The sequence below is a fragment of the Corvus brachyrhynchos genome, unplaced genomic scaffold, assembly GCF_000691975.1.
Source record: "Corvus brachyrhynchos isolate BGI_N302 unplaced genomic scaffold, ASM69197v1 scaffold194, whole genome shotgun sequence".
Lineage (NCBI taxonomy): Eukaryota > Metazoa > Chordata > Aves > Passeriformes > Corvidae > Corvus > Corvus brachyrhynchos.
The window spans coordinates 2,709,918-2,722,394 of NW_008237890.1; the positions used below are offsets into that span (position 1 = coordinate 2,709,918).

The 12,477-nt window shown below is 34.6% G+C and overlaps 1 protein-coding gene across 21 annotated transcripts in view; it reads right to left on the reverse strand.

The window, feature by feature from the left end:
• PTPRD (protein tyrosine phosphatase, receptor type D) overlaps window positions 1–12,477 on the reverse strand; it is a 1,188,396-nt gene that overhangs the window by 793,363 nt on the left and 382,556 nt on the right. For all 21 annotated transcript variants that reach the window (XM_017732862.1, XM_017732863.1, XM_017732840.1 and 18 more), the window contains one exon: window positions 5,411–5,454. The gene's annotated coding sequence lies outside the window, so the exon portion shown is untranslated. The remainder of the gene's footprint in view (window positions 1–5,410; window positions 5,455–12,477) is intronic.

A 12,477-nucleotide genomic window follows, 5' to 3' on the forward strand; every position in this document is an offset into this window, starting at 1 on the left:
ACAGATAAAAGCCTTGCTAAAAGGACATGAGTTTCATTTACCAATGATTCCTAGAGTGAATGACAAATAAGCAAAAAGGTGGACACTTCTATTCAGCTGTCAGAGGGGACAAGTTCTGAGGAGATTCTTATCTACTCCAGGAAAATAAAAGTGGAACTCTCTGCTGACATCCTTTCCATTTAGTCCCCAAGAGACCTGTGGTAAACCAGAGAGGGTGGAAGGAAGATCCTTGTAAATCTTCCCATTCAGAAACTAAGAGAAAAGAGTGCTTATGAGTTCAAAAATAAATAACATATAATGCTGGTTCTCAAAATACTAGATATCTTCTGAGAGCCTGATTTCTGGTATTGACACTTTAAAGTTTTTTTTCCATTTTAATTTTGCATTATCCTTACCTTAAGGTGTACTATTGAATTTAAAATATTCTTTAAATACAAACAACATCTAAAGAATAACAACTTACATGTAGAGGGTCTAATGACCCTCTTTCTGAACACCATTTTGATTTAGTTCCTAAATTCCCAGTGTTTTTCCAAAATCTAGAATCCACAAAGCAAAGATCTACATTTTTCACCTATGTGTGGGTCTTCAAAAAGAAACAATATCAGTTAAGTGTCTCTTCTTCATATTTTAATTTTCACTTTCAAAATGAAATCCTTAACTGATTTTTCTTGGTAAGATCAGGTCTTACTAAACAAAATACTTCGTGTGTTTGTGGCATAATATGGTCTCTGTGGGACTAGATATTGAAAAATAGAAATACTGGAAAATACCTGCCTTTTATTTATTCAGGGGGAAAAAAAAAGAAAAAAGAAAAAGAAAAAAAACATGGCACAGCTCATGCTTTTAGTTCTTTCAGTGATTCAAACTACATTTATACCTCCTCGTCTTTTTTTCCCTCTTAAAAATTGCAATACTCTTTAGCTTTATTGGCATTTAACTCCCATAAGCAAATTCAAAGTAGGTATTAGAGTGACACAAATAAAAAAGGTTTTAATTTCCAAAACCTATTAAAAATCTGTCTCTAAAAAAAAAACCAGAAAAAATATTTGAAGTTCAAATGAAAGACAATATCTGAATGAAACTAATCCCCAGGAGAATCCATGGCACCTGCCAGACACTGTAAAGGTTTTATAAATGTTATCTTCTGCAAAGTCGACTGCAAACATCATAAGGCCTTTGGTAAATATGTATACCAGCCTTTTTGTTTGAGCAGAAATTTGGAGCTTCCTGCCATTATGATTATAAAATAGAGAAGATTATTTCAGATTTTTTTTTTTAAATATTTGATTAGTGGCCTCTCTCTTTTTCCTTAGGATCAAGTTTCAAATTAAACACAGAGTAGAGTATTTGAAAACAGTCTTACTTAGTAATACAAGACTGGCAGAACAATCCATTTAGAAGTCATTCATGAGTAAACATATAGAAACTCTGTTGCTGGAAAAGAAAAAAAATTGTCTGTCTGATTCACAGTAACAGAATGAGAAGGAAAGATTCTGCACTACAGGAAAATAATACCATTTATATTGCATAGTGCAAAATGTTTGTCTCTTTGGCAGAGGCAAAGTACCACATTTTGTGTGTCTACAATTACCTACTGATAACTGTATAAAATTAATTTTATCTGATGATTATTTCAAGTATTTTGTTCCTAGTGTTTCCTTCTTTTTTAAAAGAATACCATAATAAGAAAAAAATCTAATAAAAATCTGCAAAACAGCACAGACCTTAAAATAATCATAGCTAGCTCTGTGAGATCTACTAAAATATATGCTCTGGTGCTTATGCAAGCATCATCATTAAGATAGAACTTCTACACTTACCTCATTTTCCCTTCTTGCTGTTGTTACCATACTACAGATTTGAAACACTACTGCTTGGACAAAAAACTATATTTTCTTACTTTTCTTTATAATGCATTACTAATTATTTCCCTCTTACTTTGCTTTGAACATGGATACTCAGGTGCAGACCTTCAAATACCTGAGGGAAAGATTTTTATCCAGATAAAAGCATTTAAATTCTTCATTGGACCTCCTCATATCCAAACTTTAGAGAGACATTTCCATCAGTGTAAAATTTACAGCATTGGAGTTTTGGCCCTAACTAACATTAGGACTGTCAGAAAACATTTCAGTAAAAACATTCTGAACATTAAAAAAAGAAAGGTGTTGGGGGTACAGTAGCTGTAGACAAGACTTGCACTTGACTGCTGGCCTTGAGAAACAGACAATGCTGCCACATCCCTCTCCCAGACATGACACAGAAACCATCTGAGGGTAGCTCCTTTATTTTAAGTTTTCTTTAACATACAAGACCTTTCAAAAGTATCGATCTGAAAGTCACCTGCATTTTTATTATGTTTCTTTGGAACAGGCAGTGTGTCATAAAGACATGAACAAAACCAGTAATCTTCAAATGATTACCTACATTACAAATGATAATATATATATATTTGTTTAAATTTATTTTTTCTTAGCTACATTACTGCATAATAATAATTGCATTAAGAGCTTTGACCTTTGCTTGCAAATAGAGAATGTAATTATTCTCTCTTGCAGCTGAACACTTCTGCTGGCAATTCAGAAGAAAAGAAACAGGTGAAGAGATTTCTTAATCCAACTTTTTAAAAATGTTTAATTGACTCTGGACAATGATTCAATTATATCAAAAGAATAATAATGTTGAGAGGGAGAATTTTCTGTCTATGTGCACAAATTACATTTCCAGGAATCTCTTATCACTAATATTTTTAGAGATCTAGATTGATTTTATCATAAGAAAGACATTTGATGAGTATAATAAAGGGGTAAGATTTAGAACAGACCACCAATTAGAATTTGTTCAGTGTCTACAAATTTATGAAAAATTTATTTTAAACAATAAACAAAATAATTTTATAAATGAAAATATTCATGTTTCCAGACACTATAATTTATACATTTTTCAAAGATACACATTATCTGCTAGTCAATTTTTAAGGGACTTTCATATTAGTCTGACTGGTTAAGAAATATTCAAAGTCTAATGCTAAACATTTGACATTTGACAGGACAGAAAAGAATCAGTTGAAAAATAAATTTCCCTCATTTTTATTTCTCCAGAAAAATATATGGCTTGGTTTTTAAAAGGAAGTTCATCATCCTCTTTTCTGATATTCTAAAGCTGTTTTTTTATAATTATCCTCAAAAAATATTTAAGAATTTCTACATAATTAATTAAAAACATTTTTTAGTCTGTTAGTGTGCTTTGAATTTAAATGCAGTCCAGGATTAACCTGGTGAGCTACAATTGTGAAAAAATTATCATGCAACTCCTGTTAACGTAATGTTATTTTAATTCTGTAATCTCAATTTTGCCTGAACACGTTTATTCTAGTGACACTTCTGCTGGCATGAAGTAGTAATCTGCAAGTTAGTGAATCTATTTTCATCTGGTAATATCAGTAAACATGATGCTTAGGGAAATGGTTTAGTGGTGGACTTGGCAGTCTTAGGTTAACGGACTTGATGATTTTAAGAGACTTTTCCAACATAAATGTTTGTATGATTCTATTCTATGATTCTGTCAACACAGCTGCAGTTTGTATCTGGAATGGGCAAAATATTTTACTGCATTTTGAATCAAAATATTGGTTTTAGGACATAACACTCACATCTTCCTATTCAATATGCCTTTTTCCTCCTAGTTTGCTAGGAGTATATTGCTAGTGTTGCTTGCAACCATATGAAGTAAACTGCATTCAGAGTCTTCTGTCTGAAAATATCTTAATTTAGGAAAATATCACTTCTCCATTTGACCTCTAAATGTGTTGCTCAGACTTTGTTTATGACTGTTTTCATTTTTGCAACATAATAACCGTAAGGTAAGAAAACGGCATTTTCCCTTCTTGCCTTGCTTCCTCCCATTAAAACCATTATTTCTGACCATCTAGTGATCTTGGTGTATTGTCAGGATACAACACTGAGTACTAAAGAACAGCTCCAGAACAAAAAGGCATTTACTCATTGAGTCAGATACCAATATCTCAGTAGGCCTGAAAGCCACATAGCTACAATATTGAGGGGTATACGCCAAATGTCTCTTAGAGTGGCCTGAAAATGTGACTGAAATTACAGTGTATTCTCACAAAACACACTAAAGGAATGAAAAAATGAAACTCATTAATTGACGTAATAAAGATTTATGTTCAAGCAGTGAGGTGATGAAAATTAATACCACTGTGCTGAATGGAATGGAACTGTGACAATTGAAATGAATTGAAGATATACCTCAAGTGATTTCAGTGGCCTTTGGAGATTGCTTTTAAATTTGGGGAAAGGAAAAATGAAACATTCTCCCAGGAGCCAGCACAGATGATCTTTTCTCAGTATTGCTCATACCTTTGCCCCCTTGCATCTTTTTTTGTGTGTGCAGTCAAACAAGACTCATTTTCCTGTCTAGAGAACTTCTGTTTCTTTAGGGAATGGTATTAGTCTTTGTTCTAAAATCCAAGTCCTAAACTCACCAAAACAAAGGCAAAATCCCAAGTGTGCTTATCTTCTCTTTTATAACTGCAGGATCATAGTAACTTTACTTTTTCCAAACGGACTTCATAGTATCTTTAACATATAGAAATAAGGATTAGCAGCCAGCATTTTAATGTAGCATCATATCCCTTGGTAATCCATATTACTTACATTGCACTAATTTTGCTGTTGAATAACAGCATGATGGGTTCTTGACTTAAAAAAGACTTTGCTGTTAGTCATTCCCTCAGTATCAAGCATTTAACCAATACAGATCATTTCTGCTCAAGTTATGCCATTTTGTCTCTGGCATTTGAACCTGCTGTTATTGGGATAAAGCAAAACTATACAAAACAAAACAATACAAAAATTGGACAGGAAAAATGTTTCCATTCTAAAGCTCACTAAGTATGCGATGCAAGAGAGAGACATGCAAGTTGTATATTAAGTCTATGTACTTTTTTTCACAAGTGCTTTTTCCAAGCACTACAAAGAAGACAGCTATTTCAGCCATAGATAAAGGAGAAACTCAGTGATTAATAGGTAGCCAAACACATACAATTTTTTTTCTTAAGAATAACTCATCTTCTTTCAGTTGTCTTCTCTAGAGGTAAGTTATCTGAAGGAACAAAATAATCTGGGAGAGATCTCTGTTGCTGCTTAAATATTTGATAGTAATTTACTAAGTCTTAATGCTTAAGTTCAATGTACTCAATAAAAAGTTACCCCTGAAAAAAAGCTCCTGAAAAAGTTACTTACTTAAATCTGCACAAACAGTGCAGTGGGAGTGGCTTAGTATTTTAAAAAATAATGTGTGACAGATTTCTTTCACTGAAACTCCATATACAGTAACCAGTTGTTATAATGAAAATATACCAAGGACAAAGAATTTTTTCACTTACTCTTCTCCAAGGCACATCCTGTTGTTTTGTCTCAGGATAGAGATCTAAAAAAGATTAAGAAAAAAAGACTTGATATTACTGGTGGTAACAGTCATTGTCAAATACCATGGTTTTCTTAATACACATATTTTTGTTTGGTGATAGGAATAGTCAGAAAGAATCATGATTTTGCCTCATACATGCCTTAAAGGAACAATTAGCAACTGAAAATACAGAACTCCTATGAAAAAGTAGAACTCCCGCAGTGCTATTTTTCTTCTTATTAAATATGTTTCTGAATTTTCCTTCAGGTCTCATTACCATAGAACCATAGATTAGTTTGGGTTGGAAGTCAACTTAAACATCTTCTAGCTCCAACTCCCCCACCATGGGCAGGGACATCTTCTACCAGACCAGGTTTCCTAGAGTCCTAAGCAACTTGGCCTTGAACTCTTTGAGGGATGGGGCAGCCACAACTCCTCTTGGCAAACTGTTCCAGTGCCTCACCACTCTTACTGCAAAGAATTTCATTTTAGATCATATCAGAGTGCATTTTTAATTGCAATTTTCATAATTGAATGTTGAAATTATCTCATAAGTGAAATCTAAAATTATGCAGAATTCAATATTTGTACTATGATTAGCCATTTCCAAATATATACCTTTGTAGTTCTTGAAACATATTTTCAGGCTTGAATCAGTTTGCAGATTTTAATGACATTTAAAGATTAGCTCAAGTAAAAACTCTAAAATGCAAAACACTTAAATTCACTGTTTTCAAGCCTGCATAAAACATTCTACTAAATATTATAAATTGTTTAAGGGTTTGGGGTTTTTTTATTATCTGTTTTTGGTAAAGTAGGACTCAGGGAAGAGTAATTAGATAATAATAATCTGGGTAGGTTATGAACTTTAACTTTAGTGTTCCTCCATCTGAGTCCTTGATATTGTTGCAACAAAATATTAATCTGTAGAATTTTGATATGCCATTGCATAATTTTGAAATATTCATAATAAGGGATGAAAGCTTAATCAGATTGATTTGAGAACTGACATTTTGTTCACAAGGGATTTGACTACATGTAATACCTACACTAACATTTCTAATGTGCATATCTTAAGATATTAGAGGGAAATGTTCAAAAGCCCTATTCCTCATTTTTTCCCACACATTCTTCTGTCAGTATGTACCCCTAGTATATGCACCCCTAGTATTAAAAGTATATAGGCAATGTTCCACGTAAGTATTCAAAACACTCCTGTTCAGAAAAACTTATGGTGGTTACAAGTGTGAAGGGCTGTAAGGTTTAAGAATAACAACAGATATAATTAGAAGGCTGAAATTTACCATATCCTGGTTTTAGCCCTGCAATAATTAGAAGTGATGAATCTTAACTGTCCAAACAGGAGGAGATTGAGCGCTTCCAGGAAGAACATACTAGTTCATGGAGACAGAGGAAGAAACTATTCTTAAGCAATTTGACTGTATAAATAAAGAATACTTGAAACTGATCTGGGATCAAAACTTTTAAAATATAATTTTGGGAATATGGATACCTGAGCAGAAATCAGATAAACATAAAAATTACACGATTTATATCAGAAATGGCATATAGTGAGTTCCTTACATGACTGACTATACAGCATATTACTGCTCTATACATGTAGTTCCCCTGCCAAAAAAAAGTCGAAACAAAACAACAAAAGCATGCAAGAAAGCAAACAAGCCAAAGAAAAAATGACCAGATCTAAGCATCTGAGTGCACAAAATTATTTTAGCTTCTGTTCACTTTAGTTAGGCTTTGAATTTGCTTGTTTCAGAAGCTGAATTACACCCTGGTGCGTTATTCACACTTTTAAACTTTGCAAGGTTAATGTAATTAGCAGTGACCTTAATGTAAATTATTAATTTACTCCTTTTGAAACTAATGGAATAATCTAACCACTGTAAATGCCTTCCACAGCTCACCTTTAAGAGCAGTGACTGATCTCATCACTCATCAGATTTGTTGAAATGTTTTAAGCTGGGTTTAGTGATAATATCTTTATGGAGGACATGAGAAGGAGTGCATCATATTCTGGAAGAATTCTTTAATTTTCTTTAGAGGGAGAGCATATCTTTGAAGTGAAAGGAAAGGTTACTGAATTCTTTAGATTCAGAAATGCATTTCTTTTAAGTTAAACATCAGTGAAAAAAGTAGGTCTATTTGAAAGTGTGCAATTCATAACATCTTTAAAAACCCACACATATGTAACCAGCAAGAGTTTCCTTCACATGGCAAATTCATAACTTCAGGATGTCTTTCTCAGGCTAATAAATATGCAACAACACCAAATAATTATTCTTAATAGAGTCAAACCAGTCACATCCTGTTATGGCACATCACCAAGGTGAAGTCTGTTTTGCTAGTAAGTAATATTTTCCTTGTGAAATAGGTACTCCCCTCTGCCACCCTTCTTAATTCACTCCTCAAAACACCAATTTTTCTCTTGTGTTCCTTTATCACTTAAAATCAGTGGTACTGGGCAACAGATAACTTAGTCATTGGCTTCTGGTAAGAGTTCAACCTTCTACCCCACAAGTGTCAGTTTCCCTAGAACTGAAGCTGATTTATGTTTTACTTGAAAGACTAATGCTCACAAAAACACAAAAAATAAAGAGTTAGAGTTAAGACTGACAGGAACTGTAAAAAAAAAAAGCTATGCACTGAATCTAAAGAGACATCAAAGATGTGTTTCGAGCTTTTATTGATCAGTTAAGAGCACAAATAGGTTTCTCGAACAGTGATATTTGGCCACTGTGAATTAATGCCTTCTTACCTTATTTACATTAGTATCAATCAAAACCAAGGTCACTGAAGTTTATATGTTACAATGATAAACTCTGAATGAAGACTATATTGGGGTGTCCACCTTCTTAATACCTCAACAGAAGAGAATTTTACTACTGACTTCACCTGATAAAGCATTAGACTGTAAATGAGCTACTTTATTCTCCTTATCTTTTCATGTTGTCTAAAACAAAAAAAAAACCCAGAAGGGCATAGTAGTTTTGTTCTTTAAAGAACTGTCAGTATTTTGGTTGATCAGTATTTTTGGTAAGAAAAATATTTTCATTGAATAGCACATTTTTTGTCCACTGAATTCCAAGGCTCGCTGCTTTCTCACTGTATGTCCATGATGTATTTCATATAGAAAAGGAAAAAAAAAACCTCTTGTGGACAGTATTTTGCCGCACTTGAGAAATTATTGCTAGATTTGTTTTATGTATTTTCTTGATTGTGTTACTAAAAATGCCTAAGCTGTAAGACTTGTGAAAGGCATTTCAGTATGTTGAAGATAGGTGTAGATTTGCCAAAACACTTAGTCATCTAAATCTCATCAATGCATTTACTAAAAGGACCTGTAGGATAGCTGTTCAGGTGTTTTTCCAATGCTTATTCCTTCAAAAGTTCAGTCTGCAAGTCTTATCTCAGAGTTCAAAATTTAACAGGTGATGGAATGCCTAGACAGATGCTAATGACATCAACAGCTATTCTGAGATTATTATGGAGGCATCTTGATCAATAGCATTTGATTGTTTTGGGACCAGGACTGATGGGAGACTTAGGGTATCTGATATTGCAAGTATGATGATGTATGTGTGAATATTACTTCTATGGATATAAAACCACTGTGTAAAAATTAACTTTATTTATGGAATGGTATTTTTTATTAAAGTTGCAGCTGGAGGCCTTTAATCTGGCTCTGACTGTTGTGCCAACTCTAAAGTGTTACTCAATAGTATGAAATATTTACTATTTGAGACAAACAGACATAAAATGGAAAGAAAAAAACCTATCAAAATTAAACCTCTCTTGAAAACACACTCAATTAGTGTCAAAAGACTTGAAGTATTTAATCTTTAATATATGAATATTTGCTTTATATTGGTTTATTGGGAATTTCAAGCTAAGAAATATGTGGTAGTTAATTTTGTTGATTTCCTTCAAGAATCTTCTCTGCAAAGGCCAGCTAACGAGGGAATACCTAATTGCTTGCAGCAGCTTGTCAATTATAGGTAAATAGACACATTGGAAAAGCAAGAGGGTTCAGAATGGGGAAAGTAAACTGTACAGTTATTTTGTAATAAGGTCCTGCTATAAGGGAAAAAGTAAGTGGTATCAACAGATAAAATGTACAGCTTATAAACACCTACATAGTGGAAATAAATAGAAAAGCATTCTCCAAGACGTGGGTCCATAAACACATTAGTAATTCACAACAGAGATAAAAAAGAGGAAAATAAATTCAAAATGCAGTCTTGGGACAGCATCCAGATATTTTCATTGTATCACAGCTAATTTCAGATCTGTGTGAGTGACTTTTCCTATATAACTTAGGACAAAGAAGAATAGAATTTTAGTTCCTGAATATTGGCTAGCTGTATATAGAATTAGGACTGAAATGAATCACTAACAGTCACAGCAAATTAATCTCCAAAATCCTCTTCATGTGTTACTGCTACCTAAATGATAATTTTAAAATATTAATCTTTGCAAGCACAGAAGCAGCACACTCTCTCTTCCTGCTCAACTACCTATTATATAACACAAATATTTAACATTCAATCAAAATAACAGAATAAGAAACCTGGATAAAATGCTACCTGTTCTAAAAGATGAAACCGATGGGAAGTTTCAGGAATACCCTGGCTTAAGTGTATATGCACAAAAACATATCCATGAACTCCATTTATACAAGATTTGTATGACTCTTAGTATAAAATAAACAAGCAACATAAGTTGCATTCAGTATCTTTGTTGTCTAAGAGTCTTAACCTTAACTCCAAGGAGTCCTTTAATTCCTTGGCTTCTACCTCAGCAAGACAAAAATTTTTACATTGTTTTCAGGCCCATAGACAATTATAAACATTTTTATTCAACAGCTTCACTTGTAGAAATTTCTAGTAATTTAGTCATGTTTTGTTTTTTCAGCGTAAGTTTGGACATGTGTTCCTCCAATGCGATAGTACAGAGGTGAGTAAGTCCCTTGGAGCATAGAGTTTGGGCCCAAATGACTGAGGATATGTACTTTTGTTTAAGTTTGTGAAGAGTTCTTTAACCATAAGGAAGCAGAAAGTTTAAGCAACAGTGAATCTGCATGCTTATGCTATACATGACTCCCATTCTGCTCTTATACATGTGATACAGAATTAGTCTTAATCATTGTACTGATAATGACTTAATAAAAGCAATAACTCTTCACTGTTTACATATCACATCACACTTTGTAAAAATGCATCTTAACGTTATTCTTTTAAAATCACGGCAGGGCTCTGTTACTGCTGAAAATAGTAGTTATAATAATGTCTTAATTAGCTAATGTCTTACTTAGCTAAATAGCACTAACAGATATCAATTCAATCTAGTACATTCCAATCAGATCCATCACTATCTCAAACCCTTTGACCCTCACTTTGGGTGCCAAAAAAGAACTGTCATGGTTTAACCCTAATCAACTGCTAAGCCCCACGCAGCCACTTGCTCATTCCCCCACCAATGGGATCATGGAGAGGATCAGAAGCGTAAAAGGTAGTTAAGCAGGGAAAGGAAATGCTGCGCACACAAGCAAATCAAACCCAGGAATTAATTTACTGCTACCTATGGGCAGGCAGGTGTTCAGTCATCTCCAGGGGAGCAGAGTCCATCATGTGTAGTGGTTACTTGGAAAGACAAATAGCGTCATTCCAAATGTCCCACTCTCCCTCCTTCTTCCCTGCACTTTATATAGTGACATGATGCCACATGGTCTGGAATATCCCTTTGGTCAATGGGGGTCACCTGTCCCAGCTGTGTCTCCTCCCAACCTGTCAAGTACCCCCGGTCTCCTCTCCAGTGTGGCAGTACAAGAAGCAGAAAATATCTTGACTCTGTGCAAGTCCTGCTCAGCAAACAACAAAAACATCTTTATGTTATCAACCCTGTGCTCATCACAGTTCAAAACCAGCCCAATTGTAGCTGCAATTGTACCATATTATCAGACTACAACCTTGACATCAACATATCACATCACTATATTATTGCATGGATGGAAAGATAATATTAGTCTTTGATTTCTGCTTAATTTTTACCAGAGAATATGTTTTCTGTGCAAGACACGTAACATAGAAGAATCTAGGAGGAATATTTCTACAGATATCTTACCAATATTTATGCATCTGCTTTATAAATTTTTCTCTCTATTACACTTATTTTATGCTTTTCCTTATGTAAACCTTCTGTGTAGTCTCAAAAACATATCTGCAGCATGCTCAGACAGCACTGTTCATCCAATAAACAAATTCAAGCTATGTGATTTGTCCTCTGACTTTCGCCATGGTAAACTCATTTCTAACTTCTGCTACAGTAACTCAGCCACTTTCCCAGCATCACTCATCACTTCAGAGCTTTTAAATGCCTCTATTTTTAAGTCTGGATCTCAGATCATAATATCTCCAAGAGCTGCACTACTAACTTCTAGCATAGGACTAGGAGCAATATCTCCATCATTATCAGCTTGTCTATATCACTTTTAGATTTTTGTGAAAGCTGTCCCAAATAAATAGTTAATCCTACCTAAGGAAGGTTGCTAATTAGTGCTAAAATTGTGGAGGGCTGGGAGCTCTTGGCATGGGAGCCCTCTGCACTCCCTTGGAGGAGAGGCCTGACGGCAAGACGACCTTCCCCAGAGATAAGCAGCCCTCCTCTGGGTCATGGCGAGAAAGTGAACCACCCCCAGCATGCCTTGTTTCTATATGGTATCACCCAGTACCTAGCTGGCTAGTTGGTTCCTACCCCCTGCCTTTCCCATACAAGCCCCTGTTTCTGCCCCTTGGTAGAGAGCTTTTGTCCCTGGCCTTCCCTTCACAGAGGTTGCTGGTCAATAAAAGCCACCTCTGTGGAACTGCTATACAAGGCTCCTGTCTCTCTATTCCCAAGTTCACCTTGGGTGATTTCACAAAGAGCTGAATCACAAGAGCTGGAATCACTTGTAGCTGAGAAATCACTACACTTGCTGAAATCACTTGTTGCCCAGGGAAGCCGCCCACCGCTCCTGGAAGAGCTGTT